Source organism: Crocuta crocuta, unplaced genomic scaffold, assembly GCF_008692635.1.
Source record: "Crocuta crocuta isolate KB4526 unplaced genomic scaffold, BGI_CrCroc_1.0 scaffold518, whole genome shotgun sequence".
NCBI lineage: Eukaryota > Metazoa > Chordata > Mammalia > Carnivora > Hyaenidae > Crocuta > Crocuta crocuta.
The window spans coordinates 2,929,096-2,948,501 of NW_027530514.1; positions in this window are offsets into that span (position 1 = coordinate 2,929,096).

A 19,406-nucleotide genomic window follows, 5' to 3' on the forward strand; every position below is an offset into this window, starting at 1 on the left:
ATTTGGATAGTTCTATTTTTTAAGTACATTTTTTTCTTATATTCTATACATTTGCTTCTTGCCTGTTTAGAAGTTTACTTTGAAGGTTCCCCCTCCCGCCACTCACTCAATCATGGAATGGCTTTAACTTTATATTTTATGAAGCTGATTTGAGTGTTGTGACTTCACTAAGGAAGGACATACTTTCTTTGAAATCCTCTGAATGCCTAACTTAGAGATCATCCATAGTGATGGCTTTCTAAAAAGTCAAGTACCTCTTACTCCATGCAGACTTCAAACAAGTAATCAATTTGTTCAGCCATGCAGCAAGGTACTGGCAAAATGACTCCAAGTTACCTTGGAGCTGACTTCCATCGCAATGCCACTATAGCAAAAGCAATAAGAATGCATATTGTATTTTTTTAAGTAAAATGGAAAAAAAAGTAGGAGCTCCAAGAAAACAATATGGAATACAAGAATGCTTGAAGTATACTGCTGAACTCTTCAGTGAATGTACATAATTACAGTAATATACTGATTTAGAATTAATCCATAAAGCACCGTAGACATTGATTATAGTGCTGAATATAAATATCAACCTTGACAATGTAAAACAACATCTGTTAAAAATGGGAAGATTGAAAGGAGGTGGAAAAGACCTGCATCTATGTCCTTACTTCACAGGAGATTGGTAAGGGGGGGAGGACACGAAAAAAGGAATTGAGAGACACTGTCTCTGGCAGAGGAAGCAAAGAAAAAAGATAAAAAATTATAAAGATAAAGGTAACCAACAAGGCATCATAAAATACTAATAACTTGGGGGTTGATGGAAGAAATGAAAGCAAGGAGAAGTGGTCTCAAGCAGGCAGTTCTTTTTTACCATGAAAGTCAGTAGATATTAAGATGGATAACTTAGAAATAGCATTATGTTAAAATGTAACAAAAGATTAAAACAATGAGGTATTATTTAAAAGAAATCTTATCAGAAGATAAAATAATCATTGCAATTATACGTAAATATATCTTTGAATTTCCTGGCAGTGAAGACAAAAAGACTGCATGGATGATGAAGTTTTTACACTGGAGAAAAGAAAGGACTTAATTTTTCATGGAGTTAATTTTTTCTGGCACCAGAATTTAGAAGGAAGTTACACTGTGAATTCTTACGTAAAGAATGTTAACAATGAACAAAATCTTTGCTAAAATTTAAATAGGAAGGCCTATTCAAGGAGACAGAATTTGGAATCAACTGGAGGAACTACAGTGGGCTATCAAGCCTCAAAATGAATTTAGCTCTATGTGCACATCATTTATTCATTCCACTCAGCAAATATCCAAGCTCCTACATATACCAGGCATTGGATGACAGCTACTGATTTTCTAGGATTAAAGTAGATAGTCCCCATCCTTTCAGAACTTGGTCTAGGAATTTGCAGCTAGCTGAGTGGTTCTTGGCAATAACTGGACCTTATCGATATTTACTAAAGTTGTATGTGTCTGATATCATGAGTACATTTTTAAAAATCAATTTTATCAGGTTAGAATTACAATGGAAAACACTCCAGTAACTGGACTGGTCGCATTTCCAAATCACAACATATCCTTTCTTTGTGTAATAATCAGAAGGCTACTTGTGCATGGAACTGAAGTAATATAGAAAAGTACTTTTAAGGGGCATTTCAGGTATCTGCTGATGCTTGATTAAGTACCCACCTTTTTTTTTTCAGCAGAGACCATCTCCAGAGTGACCAGATTGCTCAGTTTGTCAGATTGAGTTGTGCTGTCCAGGATACAGCCCTAGACACATACCTCTGTGTTTAACTGAATTTCAGTTGACACATTATCCTAGAACCACCCATAATCTTCAACTGTGATTTCACAGGGAATGTGCAACCTTTCTTCTCAGAACAAAGCCAATAAGCAAATAAGTCATAATTTAAGGATAATTCTGTGGAGAAGTAAGCTGGTATATAGTCAGGGATGTAGCTTTTTGTATGGTTCCCTCATGGCTTTTACCTGCTTCAGCTCTACATTGAAGCTATTGAATGGTACTCAAATCAAGGTTGAACTCTTTGACAGGCATATAAAGTGATGTCTTCTGTTGTCTGTAGAAGTACATTTTTGATAGCAGATGAGCAGGCAACAAAGTTAATACTTACGGAAATTAGAGGGAACTTAGAGCTCTTTCATTTCTACATTGAGAGCTAGGGTATGTGTAGGCCAAGACAAAATGTGTATCTAAAATAATTGTTATATTTGTACAAAGTTCAGTCAATGTCTACCCAGCTAGTGGCTACCATATGCCAGAAGCTATTCTGGACCTTATTTTAATATTTAATGAAAAGCTCCATCAAAGTTGGTAATATCTAATATCCTCACCAGTTCTCGTTCCACTTTCTATTATATTTATGTGAAACTTTAAAGACCTCAGGTGTGTGTGTGTGTAAATATTTATATACACATGCACAAAATCTCATTGGATGTAAGGGAAGTAAAAGAATAAGGGAAATGTAATGTTTATTATTGATGTATACAAGAACTCAAGTGCTGCCAAAGCTATAATCAAGTCTGAAAAGTCTTCTGTAATGGAGATACATTCATTAATATGAACCAATATTTTAGGCCTAATATGTGTCTGCAACTACTGTAAACAGGAGACACATAAATGAAAAAATGGTGCCTATTCTCAAAAGGTGTTTAGAAACCATGGAGCAAATAAATTCAAAAATAGAAAATAATGTAACAAATGCTCTAAAAGAGATATTGCAGAATATAGTGAAGCTAAGAGTTATGGCTTTTAAAGCTTAGGGAAAGCCTAAGACGTGAGACAAGTAAATGTTAACAATTATAAGCAATAAATCATCCAAGCAGGAAGAAACCAGCTTCTATGTAGCCATCCCATAGTAGCCTTAGACAGTGGCAAGGAAGTAACTGAGAGGAAAGTCCTGAAGAGGCTGAGTGGGTGGGAAGCAGGGCTGCATAAGAGTTGAGATGGACCAGTAACCCAGGAGCAGAAAGGGTAGGCCTGTCTCAGCAGTACCAACATGTGGTACTCTGTAACCAAATGTCCTCTCAAAATTAGCCTTGGGAAAAAGAAAGGAATCCCAAATTGACATTGACTTTCAACTCCCTGGGTAGAATGAGAAATAGTAAGTTGTTACAGAAATAAATTCTATTTCTTATACTCCTGAGTTTCTAGAATGATGTTTTTGCCTGCCAAATCTAAATAAATACACTTAGTAAACATTTTGATTTGTCTGCTACTTAATTCTATAAATTAGTTATTTCAGTAGTGAAATAGAGAAAACAATGTCATGTTTACATTGGGTGAGAAAAACTTCTTTAGATTGTACCTGCCCTTTCAGTGTTAGATTATTCCAGCGGTTGGCAAGTGGTTGGTCCTTCTGCAAAGGACCAGATAGTATATATATTAAACTTTGCAGAGCTACATTAAGGACTCCATTATATAGTCTCCTTTCTTTTCATAACCTTTAAAAAATATAAAAAACATTTTTCTCTTGGATTTGGATTGGTAGTTGTAGTTTGCCAATTTTTAATTAATCACTTTTGCTTAAAGTAGTTTTGCTAAACAAAGAAAAGTTGGCTAATGACATAAAAATATAAAATTGCCAAAGGGGGATTGTTAACATATATGAAAAAAGAACTTTTTCAAACGTCTTTAACATGTTGTTTTATAGTTTTTTTAATGAATAAACTTAACTTTTATTCTGAAGTGATATAAACTTGTAGAAGAATTCAAAAGATCTGAACTTGTGACTGACCAAGAAAGAGAAAAAATTGATCTCCAAAACTATTTGGCCAGGGACTCGTTTGACCCATATCTTCTTATATGGAGACCAGTGGGAGAAATGATGGACAAAATGATCTATAAGGTACTTTATGCTTCTAATATTTGTGTACTATTTCTCTCTTGGTTACAGAGAATTATAAATGTGACTCTAGGGTTGAAAATTATGAGTGCTAGTAATTTTTCTCTGTGTCACAGTTTCCTCATTTGTAAAATTGGGATGATAATACTATCCCTTCCACTGGATTACTAAATTAGTATGAAATGCTTAGTATAGTGCCTTTTAGGTGGTGAATTCTCAATATTTATTTGCTATTGTTATTTCTTTTTTATTATTTTTATCTTATTTTATTTTTGAAGGAGTTTATTTTTGAAAGAGTGCAAGTGAGGAAGAGGCAGAGAGAGAGACACACACACACAGAATCTGAAGCAGGCTGCAGGTTCTGGGCTGTCAGTACTGAGCCTGACACAGGGCTCGAACTCATGAACCATGAGATTATGACCTGAGCTGAAGTCAGATGCTTAACCAACTAAACCACCCAGGTACCCAAACTATTGTTATTTCTAAGGTAGCTTTCCTTTATTTCACAATGCTCTTTAATCATCAACTCTTTACACACTTTATGTTTAAGAAATAATCCTGTACCTCAACCTGTAGGTTACAATACCTAATAGATTCAAAAGCAAGTGTTGAATTGTATTACGAAAGCTCAGAGTATAAGAAACCCTAGAGACTTAGAAAAATTTTGTAATGTAAATCATCACTATTAATGGCTCTATTTTTTTTTAGAGATCTTATGTTCTTCAAATTTTATTTCAAAACTCCCAATAATGAAATGCAAGAATACAACATCCCAGTTATTCCAAGCATAGCAGCAGTGCATTGTGGTTAGAGCACTAATTATGAAGCACAAGCCATTGTGTTCCACCTTCTTCACATTGCTCCCTTCCTGGGTTGCTTTGAAAAGACTGCATTACAGCCTTTGTCTTCTAGGTTTTTGTTTTTCTATTTACTTAAATGTAAAAAGTGAAGAATTTCTCTGCAGTTCTTCATGGGAATATTGTGAATTCAAAAATAACACTTGGAAAGCTTTTTTTTCTTTTAAAGTGAATAAAATATTGTACCCGTGTCATCATTGCAGAGTACAAAAAGTAAAGCTGTCGCTTTAGAGGCTGGACTTTGTAATTTATTACATAAGTTTCTGTTTCCTCATACACCTCCAACAAGCTTGCTTCTATCAACAATGGTTAAGTAGAAAAAACTTTGGTTAAGATCCAAACTGAATTACTCAGTAGCTTGGTGAACTTGGGCAAATTATTTTGCTTCTATAAGCCTATTTCTTCATCTGTAAAATGGGCTCACATACCTAACCTGCTGAGTTATCAAAAAGATTCATATCACCCAGAATATAGTAGGCACTCAATCAATATCACCAAGAGCTGCTATACATACCTACAGCCTTAGGAAGGCACAGGGTTTTAAACATAAAATGAATTTGAATACTTTTGGGTATGGGGTGCCTGGGTGGCTCATTGAACTGGTTAAGCATCTGACTTTGGCTCTGGTAATGATTTCACTGTTCATGAGTTCGGCCCAGTGTTGGGCTCTGTGCTGATAGCTCAGAGCCTGCAGCCTGCTTTGGATTCTGTGTCTTCCTCTCTCTCTCTCTCTCTCTCTCTCTCTCTGTCTCTCTCCCACTCACACTCTCTGTCTCTCTCAAAAATAAACAAACATTAAAAAAAAATATTTTTGGTGATGTATATATTCTCCAATTGGGAACACTTTCAACCCAATAGCATCACATGTGCAAAAACATGCTCCAAGAAAGCTTTTGAGTTTGGCCCTGGGCCCTGGGTTCTTTGCCTAGAGTTCAAATGGATAGACTTTCTTAAGGAGCAGTTGAATGAAAAACACAGATTTCTTTCCACATTCATTTACTAACATTTCCTGTGAGCTGCCAGTGAACAGAAGTGGAGAGCTAAAAAGATATATAAAGCATAGTCCCTGTCCAAGGAGCTTTTCCATTCAATAATTGGGTTTTTTTCTTTCTGAAATTTGGAATTAAAATTAGATAGCATATCATGCATGACCAGGATAAATAAATGTGGCAATATTTAAAGACATGTAAATATAGTGAATTATTTTTCTGTCTTACCTTTATGTCTTCTTAGTCTTAATCCTTTCCTAAAGCTAAAAACTGAACCTCGAATTTTTTATCCATATTACTTCAGATGTCAATTTTTGGAATAAAAATACAATTTCACACCATCAAAGATGAATGACCCCCAGGAGTATTTCTCAACATGGTAACTGTCTTTTATCTCAACCTCTTCCTATTTAGCTGTTGAAGTAATCTCTTCAGAGGATTTTGTGTTTCTTCCTTTCAAAACTATCTTTCTCTTCTCTTTAATTTGACAGAAAAAAAGGAAATTTCAACTGTGGAGGCTCCACATTAGCCAGAATGACTTTATTTTTCTACTCAGGAAAAGTGATTTCTCACCTTTTCTGTCACAGTCAGCTCTTTCTCCTGAATTTCTTTATAGCTTTTGCAAATTTTTTACTTGATCCAGGTTGTTTATATGGAAAAGGGCCATCTTANAGTGCCCTCCTCCATGCTCCTCAGAATATTTTTTTAAAATTTTTTTTAATGTTTTATTTATTTCTAGGAGAGAGAGAGAGAGAGAGACAGCGTGAGCAGGGGAGGGTCAGAGAGAGAGGGAGTCACAGACTCTGAAACAGGCTCCAGGCTCTGAGCTGGCAGTCAGCACAGAGCCCGACGCAGGGCTCGAACCCACGAACCGCGAGATCATGACCCAAGCGAAAGTCGGACGCTCAACCGACTAAGCCACCCAGGCGCCCCGCTCCTCAGAATATATTAAAACAACTTTGAAACATGCATCTAAACAACTCAACATATTTCAAAATTAGATATGAATTTATTCCCCTACTATAAATTTTTAAATGAAGTAATCAAAAACCAAACAAAAAATGGGGTTTGCTCTCACAACATAAAAATCAGAGCAACATCAAAGTTATACTCTCTGTTCTGACTGTCCTCTTGAAATAGAGATATGATATAAATATACATTTGTAAGACTAAGCATTTTTAGAATCATTAAAGGAAAGTAAAATAATTGGAATCTATGGATTTCTAGATGACCCCACAAAATGGAGAGTAGGGCCAAGGGGAATGCCTTGGGTGCAGCCTCAGGAACCCCACCAGAGGGCTTTCCAGCACTACATTAGCCATTTACATAACTCTCCCAACCAAAAGCTTGAATAATATTTCATGAGGAGAATGAGTAACCATGCTTTATTGTTCTCTCAGACATGGTTTTGCTTAGCCCTCTGTTTCAGTCTCTCTCTGACTTCCCATCCAGTCTCAGCATATCACCCACACCTTTTGTTTGCTGCTGCTCAGCAATTTTTCTTGAGCCCCTGCTTTTCTGGAACAGCCCCAGCCCCCAGAGAAGCCCACCAATCTGAAAGTACAGTCTTGGGAATCTGGCAGATCTTGGGTTTGTATTTGGCTCAGTTGCTCATTAACTTTGATATGGGGCAGCTTGCTGTGAGAATTAGTAATATTATATGTAAAGTGCCTAGTTTGATACCTGACTTTTAGTAGGCATTCATAAAAGGTAGTTGCTGTTATTTTACACACTGGTGTTCCTGCAAACAGAACCTACTACCCATCTCTTTGTCTTAATAGCTAGAATAATGGCATGCTAATTGATTCCATCCATTCATGTTCCCCCACCCTCCCTGGATAAAAATTGTCACTGTTGGGAATGTTTAAGCATGTAGGAACGTAGCAGATGTTTTCTGTGAAAAAGAATTGGGCGATTATTTCAAGAATTCTATAATTTTTCAAAGTGTTACTGTTTGGTTCAACCTTCAATTAACAAATACTAAGAAGGTAATCTAGCTGTGGCTATGTTACCATTTCAAGATAAACTTTCTTTACATTTACAGCAGCATTCCTATGACATTATTTGCCTGAGAGCAGTAATTATTATAAGGAGTCATGATGACTTACCAAACGCAAAGCTCTTTCAAGCAGGAACATGTTGTGAACTTTTACTGTGTGCCAGACTCCAGGCGATGCTGAGATTACAAAGACAAATTCAACCTGCAAGACAAAATCCTTCCATAACTTTGAGGTATTCACATTTCATAAATGGGCTTACTTGTGAGCTCTCAGAAAAGCAAATTGTATGACTGAATGACAGAGTGTCTGAGGCCAATAATATCAACAGCCCTCATCGTCAAGACGCCTACCTTCCTTTGGCTGGTACAGACATTGTTTGCAAAATCCTTCAGCATCTTCTCCACAGATAGTGACCTTTGCTAAAAAGAAGTTCTTTATCTGATTGTAAGCCACTTGATCTGTAATGGCATTTTGCAGCAATCAACAGGCATTTAAGAATCCACTTTGTACACCATATATGTATACCTCTGTTTAAAGTTTTAACTGTACCCAATAAGCTAGTAATTGATATACTCCTTGATGGGGTTTTGGAGTGATGGTGGGGTTTGGAGCTGATAGCCAAGAAAGAATTCTTGAAGACATCTTTGATACAATAAAGGTGATTTTATTAAAGCACAGGGACAGGATGTGTGGGCAGAAAACCTGCACTGGGGTTTGATGGTTAACTGATTATATACCCTTAGGTTGGGGGGAGGTTAGGGACAGTGTAAGTCTCTAAGGAATTTTGGGAGCAAGGTTTCCAGGACCTTGAGGGGCTAGCTGTTGTTAGGAAAATGCCATTTATTACTGTTTAGTAAAACCTCAATCATGAGACCCTTCAGATGTATATCAGGGGGCCATACTTGGAGTATAATTGCCAGCACATATCTTGGGGGAGTTGAGATAAAGGAAGTTTCCAAAGGAATTTTTATATGTTAAAGTAGACTTACAGGATCCTGGGGGGGTCAGGGTAATATTAAGCCAAGATTCCCTTTTGACCCAGCAAAGTGTCCTCATCAAAGCAGCTAAACTCCTAGAGGGAGGTCACTCTGCCTGTTTCAGGGACTTGTCTGAAGTCCCTACAGTGGGCTGTAGGCAGTAAGGGAATTTCATTTTTCATTTGCCTTTGTTTCCCACATCATGACGGCAAACACTTAAACCCCTTTACATCTTGATGAGATTGATATTCAGGCTCCAAGAAACAGAGTCTATAGGTTTCTGAAGATTATGCTATGGATAAGATTGCTTTTTTCTTGCAGTTTACTAAGTTATCCATAAACTGAAGGAGACTCCAGTCCTGAATGACTCTAATCTCTATCAGTCAACCATTTGCTTTCTTTCCTTTTCCCTGTTCTCGGGCAGCCAGGAGTGTCCGAGAAATGTCACATATATCCCACCCAGGGTGGTGGAGTGCTGTTAGCCTGTCCTATGCTCTCAGCTTGCCTTATGCTCCCTCATTGCTTCTTGTCATTTTTCTCTGGCCAGAATACCAACTGTGGCTGTTTATCTACCTCACTGGTGATCAAGCATGAAAGACATCAGGATTTTTTTCAAATAAATTAAAGGTGAGGATCTTTTTAAATACAAAAAGCTTTAGGTAAACATCCTGTCAAAAGTAAAGGATTAGGAAATTAATGCTGGGCTTTGATTTATAATGTTGAGATTTTAAAAACAAATATTTACAGGCATGTAAATGGATTCTTTCATACCAAAGAGAAGCAGTCTGCTCCATCCATGTAGAAATTAGAAAACAGTGCTGTGACCCTCTATGTTCCTCTCTCTCTCATGTTCCTCAAACCCTAAGGCTTTGTGATTTGGGTTCAGTGTAGTTTGTACTTTATTGTAAACGATGAGAAAAGTATTAATCAAATCTACTTTTCAAAAACACATTTTTCACCAAAGTGTTCATTGTTGTATTTCCATTCTTTTAGATTCAGAATATTAATTAATTTTTGAAACAAAAACATCCCTGTTTAACAACAGAAAGTATCAGTGGGGAAAATATAGCTTAGTTTTCAGAAACTCAGTATGGACACAACTTTATGAGAGTGTATTTTAAGCTGTACAAGAAGGTGAATCTGATGTACACATTAGCATCAGTTTTATACTTTTGACTTAAAAAGTAATACAACCTTACCAACTTGAATAATAATCTTGCAAGTCAAATTTCTTGTACTGTGTCCTTACTTTTGGGAAAAATGTAAGGCTTCCTTGGGATAGTGAAATTCATTATTTCTATGATTTTTCTTGCTTTAAATATCATTAAATTTTTACTTTTTATACATGAGTTTTTTTGAAGTTTCTATTATTAAATACTAAGTTACATTTACAAGGCAAAAGAGGCTGCCTTTGTGATAGCTTATTTGGTGTTCTGTCTTCTCTGGTTTTGTGTTTCTTGCTTTGGCCCCCATACCAGAAGCATCAGCATCACCAAAAAGGGATGGGAGAGGGAGACTCTAAGGGAGATGATTTATCCAGACGGTACCTTGAAAAGACCCCCTACAGTTCCCAGATTTCCAGAGCAGTCTTTCCTTTGCTTCTTCTGTTCTCTCCAGCACTGTGGTTTTGCTCAGTATTTGAGACTGTTTTTTATTTTTTCTGGCTAGTAAAGCTGTTCTCAGCTGTGACCATCTTCATTTTTAGTTTGTCTATTGAAATTTTGAACTACTAATTATACATATGTATGATATAATAATTATAATTTTAATTAAAATTTTAGTTTCTATTTATATAATATATTTAATTTATGTATTTTATATATAACATATAACATATAGTATAAATTTATATTAAAATTTATATTAAGTTTAAATCATANGATGATTGATCTCACAGTCTGTAGGTTTGAGTCCTGTGTCGGGCTCTGGGCTGACAACTCACAGCCTGGAACCTGCTTCAGATTCTCTGTCTCCCACTCTCTCTGCCCCTCCCCCACTCACTCTCTGTCTCTCTCAAAATAAAGACATAAAAAAAAATTAAAAAAGAAAGAAAGAAAGAATGCTTTATTCTCTATGATCAGTTCAGCCTTCCTTTTCTGGGGTTACACAGTCCCCTGAAAGGTATTCTGATTTTGCTTTGCTTGCTCATGTTATGTTTGTTCAACATTCAGATTGCTTTTTACCTTCCATCACTGTCCCCACCACTGAATAAACTGACCAATCATTACCAGTTCTGAGAGGGAGGGATTCTCTGTCAACAAGGGCAAGAAAGGGGGCAAGTAAACCCATCAGGTGATTCCTGCCCTCATCTTTCCCTCAACCAAGACTGTTAAGATGTCACAGCAAGACCTCATAAGCCCAAAGATAGCAAGCAAGCAAACTCATTGCCACACTGCATCCTGCGTCCCCTCAGAGACCCACAGAAACACCAACATGCTTGAGTCCTGGACAATATACAAATGCATCCATTTCATTCAATGCCCCCCACCCCTGTCCCAGTGGTAGAATGGTAGGGTCTATAGTAATGTCTATTCAACTGTTTAAGAAGCAGTCAATCCATTTTCCAAAGTGACTGCACCATTTTTATTCCCACAAATAGCATATGACAGTTCAGTTTCTTCTCCACTCTTACCAACACTTCATATGGTCCATCATTTTAGTTTTAGCTATTTTTTAAAAATATATTTATTTTGAGAAATAGAACCACTGGAGAAGGGGCAGAGAGAGAAGGGGACAGAAGATCCAAAGTAGGCTCATGCTGACACCAGAGAGCCATCTGATGCGGGGCTTGAACTCACTAACCTCAAGATCATGACTTCAGCCAAAGTTGGACACTTAACTGACTGAGGCACCCAAGTGCCCCAGTTTTGGCTATTTTTAATATTTCCGTGGTAAGTTGATTCATTTGTCTTGGGCAGACAAATGGATTGATTTACCGACACAAAATGTGTGTGTAAATGTCTTTAGCAGTCTGAACAGTGAGAACCGAAACCAGACTTCAAGGTGCCACTCAGGAACTTTTCAAGATGATGGAAGCATTTCATATCTTGATTAGGGTGTTGGTTACATATCAAAATCATTAAATTAGACATTTAAGATCTGTGTATTTCACAGAAGAAAGTTTCATTTTAAAAACAATTATAAAATTTAGGGACACCTAGGTGACTCGGTTGAGTGTTTGACTTCAGCTCGGATCAGATCATAATCTCGTGGTTTATGAGTTTGAGCCCCACATCTGGCTTGCTGGTGTCAGCCTGTCAGTGCAGGACCTGCTTTGGATCCTCTGTCCTTCTCTCTCTACCCTTCCCCTGCTTGCACTATCCCAAAAATAAATAAAAATATTAATAAATACATAATAAAATTTAGAATAAATAAAAAAAGTTTTTAAAAAAGGAAATAAATTAGAGCTATGCCAAATGATTTGTTGAGATTTGTACAACCAATGAGGAAACAAATGTATAACATCTCCTATAAAACAAAGATTAAAAAGAAAGATTCTGTAGATTACATATTAAGTGTGGTATAAACATGATTATTTAAATGTGGAATAATATAAGAGGTTTCTCATGTGGTAGGTTATTACATGGTTTATGGTTAGCAGAGGTAGGGAAAGGTATAAAAAAGAGGTGAAAGGGAGATAGAGTTCAACTGAACAAGAGGGGTACTCAGACTTCACTAAACTGTGATCAGTATATATGCATGATCACATGTACACATTTACATAATGTTATACATGGACAGGGCGGCTACAGCACACCACCCCAGGAGGAACATTTCTCATGAGTGGTTATGTAAAGCAGTAGTACTTCATAATGCTGTAAATAAGTAAAAAGAATTTTTTACAGACCAATAAAATATGAAATAAAATAAGGGGCCATTACTTCCATAATAAACCAATCCAATCAATGCTTAGTAGGGAATGACTCCCAGTGGCAAGTATTTATTTCTTAACTAACAGTGTGGTATTTAAGATTTTTATTTATGTCTTCTGAACTGGATCTAAATCTCCTAAAATATATCTTTAAAAATGTTTTTTAATGTTTATTTGTTTTTAAATGAGAGACAGAGCATGAACAGGGGAGGAACAGAGATAGAGGAGACATGGAATCTGAAGCAGGCTCTAGGCTCTGAGCTGTCAGCACAGAGCTCAGCATGCGGTTCAAACCCACAAACTATGAGATCATGACCTGAGTGGAAGCTGGATGCTTAACCAAATGAGCCACCCAGGTGCCCCTCTCCTAAAACATATCTTAAACTTTTCTTACACTGAGGCCGAAATCTGATCCCTACATGGAAACACAATGCAATGTCTCCATTTTCTTCACACTGTAATGATGATGTTGTTAAGCTGCACTGAAGCTTGGGTTCAAGCTAAATTATATACAACTAGTAGTCACAGGCTTATTATTTTGTTTTTGGCAAGTAATAAAATGAATGATTCAGCCCTTTTTCATAAAAAGGAACAAAAATGCTATTATATGTAGTTTATTCTTTTGCATACATGGGAAATGTAAAACTATTTGCTAAACTATTAGAATTAGTAAAATCATTAACATATACAGTTCTTGTAGCAGCTTGACTCTGTCTTCCTTCCATTGCTTCTCTGGTGGACTCAAACAAGCAGAACAGTCAAATTGGTAGAGGGTAGCAGGTACATCTGAGGTGGCATGAAGCTCAGGATAGAAATTATTATCCTTGAGGCCCAAGACAGCTGATATACCAAAGGTGGCTCAGAGGCCCTGTCTTTCCTCCAAGACTAAGCATGTTGGTGTTTCTGTGGGTCCCTGAGGGGACACAGGATGCAGCGTGGCAACGAGTTTGCTTGCTTGCTATCTTTGGGCTTGTGAGGGCTTGCCACACCTTAGCAGTCTTGGCTGAGGGGAAGCTGAGAGCAGAAAACCCTTGTTCAGTTTAATTGTGATCCCTTTTCTGCCCCTGTTGGCAAGAATTCCTCCCTTCCAGGACTGGCAATGATTGGTCAGCCTGTTCACCACTGATCCACCAGAACAGGCACTCCCTGAGGACAGTGATGAAGGGTGCAAAACAATCTGAATGTTGAAGAAACAACATGAGCAAGCAAAGCAAAATCAGAATACACTTCAGGGGACCCCAGAAAAAGGAAAGCCAAACTGATTATATAGAACCCTTGAGGAAGTGAAGACAAAAAAATTAAAAATAAATTGTAAAGAGATGACATTAGAGCACAAAAAAAGACTTTCTGGGAAAAATACATAATTTAAATGAGTTCAACATATTTAGTATGTGGTCATTTAAACTTTATAATATGTAACCATTTAAAATTTAATTAAAATTATATGATTATTACATAATACATACATATAATAAGTAGTTAAAATTTTCAATAGACAATTTCTTGTTACTGCCTTTGGAGTCTCCCCTATACAAGTGCAATTTAGATGTCAGCCAATGATTTTAAAAGAGTTTTGTTTCGTTTTTATAGATTTTGGGGCTTCTTCTAATGAATGGCTCCCTCCTTTTGAGGATTTTTTCCCCTCAGTTTTCACCCCCAAATTCTACCTGGTAGCCCCAAATTCTATCCTTGATATCTCAGGCAAATAAAATGTTTTCTTCTTGAGTTCTAGTGGCTCTGTTCCTTATGGGCTAAAGTAGGCTCTCAGGAAAAAGCTACCTAAAAGTACGTCTCAACCATGCATTTCCATTCTTTCAAGGCTTGAATTCTTCCAATTTTTGCCTGTTCTTGGTCACTCTCCATTACTTTTAAATAGTTTTTTAATATTTACATTTTGTTCAGAGTTTATTTTATTTTTTTAATGTCTTAATTTATTTTTGGAAGAGACAGACCAATCATGAGTCAGGGAAGGGCAGAGAGAGAGGCAAACAGAATCTGAAGCAGGCTCCAGGCTCTAAGCTGTCAGTACAGAGCCCGACGCAGGACTCAAACCCATGGACCACAAGATCATGACCTGAGCCGAAGTCAGATGCTTAACCAACTGAGTCACCCAGGCACCCCTAGAATTTACAATTATTATATTCAGGAGAGTGTTAGAGGCAGTTCTCCATGATGTTCCTATACATTGTGTGGCAGCTTTTGTCCCAGACAAACTTTTATAAGGATGTTTGAATAGAAAACACACTTAGAAAATAGGAATAGGTGCTCTGTTTTGCCATGAGAAATAAAGTCCTTTGATTTTAACCTAGAGATCTTGTTTCTTGCTCTAACATCTATGAAACTGTGGTAAGCTAACTTGTTTAAAGTAGAGTAAAATCTCAGACCCTCCACAGCCCTTGACTATTCCCATACTTGTTACTCCACTATTATTGCAACCTGAACCAGTTTGATATTTAAACACTTCATGATATTCCAGGATGTGTAAACATGTCTATTCAATCATTCTCATATTGATTCAAATGATTTTATCTCTCCCTCTTTCTCTCTGCCACTACAAATAATGTATCAATAAATATACCCCTGTAAAAACCTATTTTGTTCTGGTGTGGTGTGGTGTGGTATGGTGTGGTGTGGTGTGGTGTGGTGTGGTGTGTGTGTGTGTGTGTGTAATTGGATAGATTGCCAAGAATATGATGATTTTGTCCTTATTCCAAATCTGTTGTTTGTCTCTTGACTATGATCTCTTTTGCCATACAGAAAACTTAAGGTTTATGTAGTCAACTCTATCTGTACCAGTTATTAAACACTTTTTTTCTTTTTTAGCTCCAAAATCCAAAGCCATTCCAAATGTTGGAGCTGAGACTCAGTAAACCACTTTTCTCCTCACAGCTGCTTTTCTGTTGGGTCTGAGGCACACAGGCCTCAGGCCAGGCTTATAGGACTCCCAGCCCTAGAGTAAGTGAGTGAGTGTGTGTGCACACGTGCACATACTTCTTTCTGCAATTACTGTCCCTGGGCTACCTCAGTTTTTTCTTGCTCACTGAGCCCTCGCAATATCTGTGTACCCAATTTGGAATATTAAATTTCTTGCATTGAAATATTCAATGCGTTTCTTGCTTTCCTTACTGGATCCTGACTAATACAGAGTTTTGTAAAAACTTATAAGCTTCAATTTTTTAATGTATCCCGTAAACATCAGTTTGTGCATATCTTAGATTTTCTTATACTATTCAATTTTATATGCTTATATACATTGAAATATTTAATATATCTGAAATTAAGTCTCAGATTATTATATAAGAGAAAGATCCTATTTTAATTTTTTCCAGATGAGTACTCAGTTGGAAAAGCAGCCATTTATTAACTGATTCATTCTTCTTTCATTGAGTTATAATATAAAATTCTCATGTTAATTGTCATATGTACTGAAATATATTCCTGGAAGGTGATCAGTTTTTAAGATACAACTGTTCATCCCACATTGCATTATTATAGTAGCTTTATGTTTTGATCTGATACCTAAATTTTCTGCTTCTACTTCTAGGTGATTAGGGCTGGAAATTTTAGAAAGTTGTTGATTTTTGAAATATTAATAGAGTATCCAGCTTTTTTCATTAAACTTTTATTAATTCCAGAATATTTTTTCTAAAATCTCTTTAGTTGATGGACTTATAATATATACAGTTTAATTTTTATGAAAATAGCATATGTTAAATTTGTTAAAACAATGTTTTTGTTTTAAAATTTATTGTATTGATATTCATTTGGATTTCTAAACTTTCTTTTGATTGGCAATCAATCTTCTGGTATATCTTTGTTACTCATTTACTTCATTTTTTCCTTCTCTCCTTTCTTTTCTTCTTTTGAATTGGTTGGCTTCTATTGCATTGGTTAATTACCTCTATTTCTATTATTTCAGTTCATACTCCAGGAATTTAAAGTATAAATGTAGTCAATATCTTTATGGTCCCCTTAAACCAGAGATTGATAAGCTTTCTCTATAAAGATCCAGATAGTAAATATTTTAGGCTTTTCAGGTCATAGAGGCATTTTGCAACTACAGTTCTCCCTTTGTAGTATGAAAGCAGCCATAGACATTAAATAAGCAAATAGATGTGGTAGTGTCCTGTGAAACTTTGTTTATAAAAATAGATGTTGCGCTGCCACCGAGCACCTAGTGGATGGAGACTCCTCCAATGCCAAGAGCCCAGAAGATAGAATATCAAGACACAAACTATTGTGAGTTGAACTGTGCCCCACAAAAATATATGTGGAAGTTCTAACTCCCAGTATCTCTGAATGTGACTTTATCAGGAAGTTGTCTTTATAGAAGTAATTAAGCTAAGGTGAAACCATATTGGATTGAGATGGACCATAAATCTAATGACTGGTGTTCCCATGAGAAGGCCATGAAGAAATACAAACAGACACGCAGAGAAGATGGCCATGGGAAGGCACAGGTAGAGGTCAGGTGAATCAGCTGCAACCAAGGAACACCAAGAATTGCTGGTAACCAACAGGATGTAAGAAGAGGCAAGGAAGAATTCTTCCCTAGAAACTTCAGAAGACCAGGGCCCTGCCAACTCCACCGTTTGGAAGTTTTAGCTTCCCAAACTGTGATAGAATAAAATTCTGTTGTCTCAAAATAAGAGAAAATAGGAAACAAGCAAGGTTCAGTACAAGGACTGTAGTTTGTGAAGCTCTGTCACAAGAATCAAATTGTTTACAATGTTTCAATGCTCGCCATCCCACTTGTTTGCAGCTTATGTTCAAATGCTGCCATGCAACCTAATGATGTCTCTTTTCAAAAAATTCTACAAATGGATTTTTCTTATTGCTTTACTTTTTTATTGTCACTACTGTTTTACATGAGTACGTATTTAAATTATCCATATGTTTACCATTTTCTTCACTATTTTTTTCTTATTTCCCAGATCTTACTTGTGGAGTTGTTTCCTTTACCTTGAATTGTATTTTTAGATTTTCTTTTAGTGAATATCTTTAGGTGAAAACTCATTTTATCTGAAAATGTTTTTATTTTACTCTCATTCTTGGAAAGTAGTTCCCTGTGCCTAAATATCTAAAAGTTAAAACTTACTCCACTGCTTTCTGGGTCCTGTTGTTTGTTGCTGAGAATTCAGCAGTCCATTGGTGACCTTTCTGTCTAGCTGCCTAAAACGTCTTTTGTAGTTTCATCATGATATGTCTTGTGGATTTCGTTTGTTTAACAAATATGTTGAATATCTACACTATGTAGGGCACACTTTTAGGAATTTGGTATAAATCAAGGAGGAATGAAGATCAAAACCCTCACGGTAGATTGTACTTTGTGGGAGAAGGAAGAGACATAAAATAAAAAACAAACATCACGAGCAGTATGTTAGATATGTATGATGGGGGAAAGGTAGATCATAGTAAAGGTGATCAGGATTTCTGGAGGGATGGATCAAACTGCAGCAGAAAACAAGATAGTTAGAATATGCTTCATAAAGAAAGTCACAGTTAATGAGGGAAGATATGACATGTTCATTGGGTAAATGAACATGTGGGGGGGGGGTTGGAAGAAACAACTAGATTTAGGCCAAAATATTGTGTTGGAGTAATGACAGTGAGGTCACTGTGACTGGAAAGGAGCAGGTATGAGATAGAGCAATAGGAGACTGGTTTAGGGAAATACAAAGGGCACATCATGTACGGTCACTGCAGGAACTGGATGTTTATTCAATGTGTTGAGCAAAAAAGTGACAAAAAGTGACCTGTTTTAAAGGGGTCACTAAGCAGCTGCTAAATTGAGAACAGGTTTTAGGAAGCAAGGGTAGAAACAGAGAACTGTAGAAATTGATTACAGTAGCTCAGGTGAGAGATGATGGTGACTTAGACTGAAGTTGCAGTCGTGATGGCGATAAGGTATGTCCAGGTTCTCGATACATTTTGAAGACAGGACCAAGAGGATTTCTGTTAGATTAGATGTGGAGATGAAGATCGCTCACGTAATCAGCCAGAGGATGGAGTAGCGGCAGTCCCTCTTGGAATTCACGGGATTTATTCCAAATGAGGATTAGAATTGTAAAAAAAAAAAAAAAATCCTGTGAGATTCTCAGGTTTTATCTTTTTATTTCCTCTTTCTAGAATTCCAGTAAAATGTATTGTAGAACCTTCTCTGTGGTTTTACATCTTTTTTCATATTTTTAATCTCTTTGTTACTCTGGGCTTCATTCTGAGTAATTTCTTCAGATTCACTATTTACCTTAATCCAAACATAATATGATGTTTAACCAATATGCTGAGTTTTAATTTCTATTTTTAATGTTTATTTATTTTGAGAGAGAGAGAGAGAGTGAGAGAGAGAGAGAACATGCATATAAGCAGGGGAGGGGCAGAGAGACAAGGAGAGAGAGAATTCAAGCAGCCTCCATGCTCAGTGTGGAGCTTTACGCAAGGCTCGGACCCATGACCGAACGATTACAACTTGAGCCACTATGGACAGTTAGATGCTCAACCCACTGAGCCACCCAGGCACCCCAGGTGAGTTTTAATTTCATTTAAAAATTTTGTTCCACTACTGAACACTCTCTCAAAGTAGTGGGATGAGTCAGTTCTAGAGCTCTCCTCATTTGCTTCCTGGCTGTCAGGGATCACTGCCCTTCACTGCCTGATATCCAATATCTTCAAAACTGTTGTTAACATTTTGTCTGTTTTCTTTTTCAGTTGTCTTAGTTGGAAGGTAAATCTGGTATATAGAAGGTATATAGATATATCTATATCTAGATAGATAGATAGATAGGTAGATGATAGATAGGTAGATAGATAGATAGATAGATAGATAGATTCCAATAACTAAG